The sequence below is a fragment of the Bidens hawaiensis genome, unplaced genomic scaffold (genome assembly GCF_021521415.1).
Source record: "Bidens hawaiensis isolate Kalapana, Puna unplaced genomic scaffold, B.hawaiensis_p1.1 tig00011619_1, whole genome shotgun sequence".
Lineage (NCBI taxonomy): Eukaryota > Viridiplantae > Streptophyta > Magnoliopsida > Asterales > Asteraceae > Bidens > Bidens hawaiensis.
This window is the reverse complement of record NW_027491908.1, coordinates 644,337-647,179: the sequence shown is the minus strand read 5'-3', so window position 1 is coordinate 647,179 and position 2,843 is coordinate 644,337. Positions and strand designations below refer to the sequence as shown.

The 2,843-nt window shown below is 37.8% G+C and overlaps 1 pseudogene; it reads right to left on the bottom strand.

The window, feature by feature from the left end:
- Window positions 1-855: 855 nt before the first annotated feature.
- Window positions 856-2,006, bottom strand: LOC143538398 (delta(12) fatty acid desaturase DES8.11-like; annotated as a pseudogene).
- Between the last annotated feature and the right edge of the window lie 837 nt (window positions 2,007-2,843).

Genomic DNA, 2,843 nt, shown 5'->3' with positions numbered 1-2,843 from the left:
TATCGGATACAAAATATTGGACTGCTCATCGAAATTCGGTTCAACCGGTTGAACCGGCCGGTTTAAACTGGTTTTTAAAAACACCGCTCTGGATCACTTTATAATTTTGCGCCACGCTTGCAATATGCACATATAATGTATGTATGTGTGGCCCTCCGAATTTGGAGGGAGGGGGAAGGTGAAATTGCACTAATTTTGACGTTATTTTACTAATTTCGTGAAAATAGCGTTAAAAGTGGTGGAAAGTTAATCATGCATCATGTGGTGGCGTTGACAGCCGAAAGACAAGGGTACATGCACCAATCGGTCGATATCCTGATGGTTGAGTGTTATGTGTCTTATCTCCAAGGCTTGACGCAAAACTACTATCGACCCAAGGGTCTCACTGGAAGCAACCTCTCTATTTCTATGGGTAGAGGTAGGGTTGTTTAAATCTTATCATCCCCGGGTCTTACCATAACTTTGCTATTGGTGGGATATACTGAGTAGAATGATGAATCACTATATAATTTTAAAATATGAAATGTATGTAAATAGCTTTGCGAAATAAATGGTAAGATTTCCAACTCATAAGTTTTGCGAAATAAATGGTAAGCGAAAATTTTGAACTACATAAACGTTATTAAAATGGACGACAAACCAAAATTTGAATAATTGACGAATGCCATAGTTACAAGCCGGTTTGATTTGATAAATATGTTTTGGATGTGGCATATCAAGTTAAACAAGAAAAGTAGAATTGCACATTAACATAGCAATAAAGTACACACTACATAGTTGCATCATGGAAAGGGGTGCATGTAATTGCACAATTATTTATGCTTAAAGGATGCATACGAAATATAAGTTATTAAGTTTACTTGCGCCACCAGTAAACACCACTATCCTCCGCACCTTCATCTGGTTCAACAAAAATGCACTCCTTTGTTTCTCTCCAGAAAGCCTGTAGGATCGGTGTATCATCGTATTTGTAGTAGTCACCTAGAATGAGCTTGATGGCCTTGGTTGCCTCAGGCAAATGATAATGTGGGATGTTTGATATCAGATGGTGAACCACATGAGCACATGTTACGTTATGAAAAATACTATTAATGATCCCGTAATCTCTGTCAACTGCTGACATGGCACCTCGTATCAGTCCCACTCTCGTGAGTCGAAGTGAGGTAAGGAAGGATGGGTATGGTGCACGAAACTGAAAAATATGAAATGACTGTTTAAAACCAACAAAGGAACTCCATATATGCAAAATAACCAAGTGAAACTTGTGGCTAAAGCAATCTTGTATGGTGCATACAAGGCTACAACCAGTCCAGCATCAGAGAGCCAAATTTATTTCCGCTCGCTATCATTGAACAGAGGACTTTGCGGGTAAAAGTGACTCACAAACCCATCATATTTCCTGCGGTGGATATTGAAAGCGAAGTACATGGGATAGCTAAGAACTAGCCTGCCTAAAGTCATGAACAAGTTGCCTAGTGGGTTGTTTAGAACTTCAGAATACAAGGTATCGGCCTTCCGTTTGGGGATCCAAACCTCATCGTACTCCATTGAATTGGTGTGAGCATGGTGACTACGGTGACTGTATTTAAATGAAAAGTATGGAGTGAGGAATGCGGAGTGGAGGACAAAGCCAAGTGCGTCATCAAGCCACTCGTATTCGCTAAAGGCATGGTGACCCAAATCATGACCGACGGTCCATGCACCCATAAAACAAGTACCTTGGACGAACCAATAAATTGGCCATGCTATGTACTCAAGGGGTGTAGGTAGAAGAGGAATGCAAATTGGTAAAGCGTGAAGATGACGGCTAAGTCGGAAATGAGGTGGTAGAGAGAACGTAAGAGATCACGTTTATAACAGTGAAGTGGTATCGCTTTCTTAAGATCGCTAATCTCGAATGGCGGTTTTTTGACAGGAACACGTTCAAGGACGTTTTTGTCACTGCTCTTAACATTCATCTGGCCGCCTGCTCCCATCTTGACGGTTTAACCTGCGAAAGGATACATATTGATTACTATGGATTAAATAAACTTAAGCATAAGACTGTTAATATGAGTCTATAAGACCAAAAAGATACCTCAACCAGAAGAATTGAGTTTACCTGTTTGTTTGTTTTCAAAATAGGCTAAGCTCCTTGCATTTTATAATAGGAATTTGGGAACTGTAGCTTGTATGATTCCACTATAGTGGGATATAAATCTATGATGACATCCATAATTATTCTCGATATCAACAACCAAGGTATTGGATGTATATATGTTAACTTTAAAGTTTAGATAAATTGTGCATAATACAAAAATGCATGATAGGCTATCTTCCTGCCTTTGTCAAATTTATGCAATATATTCCCGATAAAACGTTTAGTCTACATACCTTATTTTGATGTGACTAGGAATGTTCATCGAATCGGGTAACAGATTATTCGATTTATTTGGTTCGAATTGTTCGGATTTGAAATTTTTAGGACCCTATCTGAAATCCGATCCGATTCGAATTATGAGTGTTCCTCTCCGATCGGAATTGATTTCGGATGGATTCAGATCGGATCGGATTCAGATAATCCGAAATAACCCGAAGTAAACCGTATAACAAACATCTAATTAAATAAAAATACAAAATTGAAGAATTAAAGTAAAACATACATAAAGAAAAATCAAACTTCAAACAAAAGTCGAAATAAATCCATGATCCATCATAATTCTAAAAATTAAAACATATATGAATAAAGTAAACTTCAATATAGTTAAATCGCATTATATTTATTCGGATTATTCGGATATCCGAATAATCCGAACTATCCGAATTTTTTTGAAATCCCTATCCGAATTCGAATTAGTTATTCG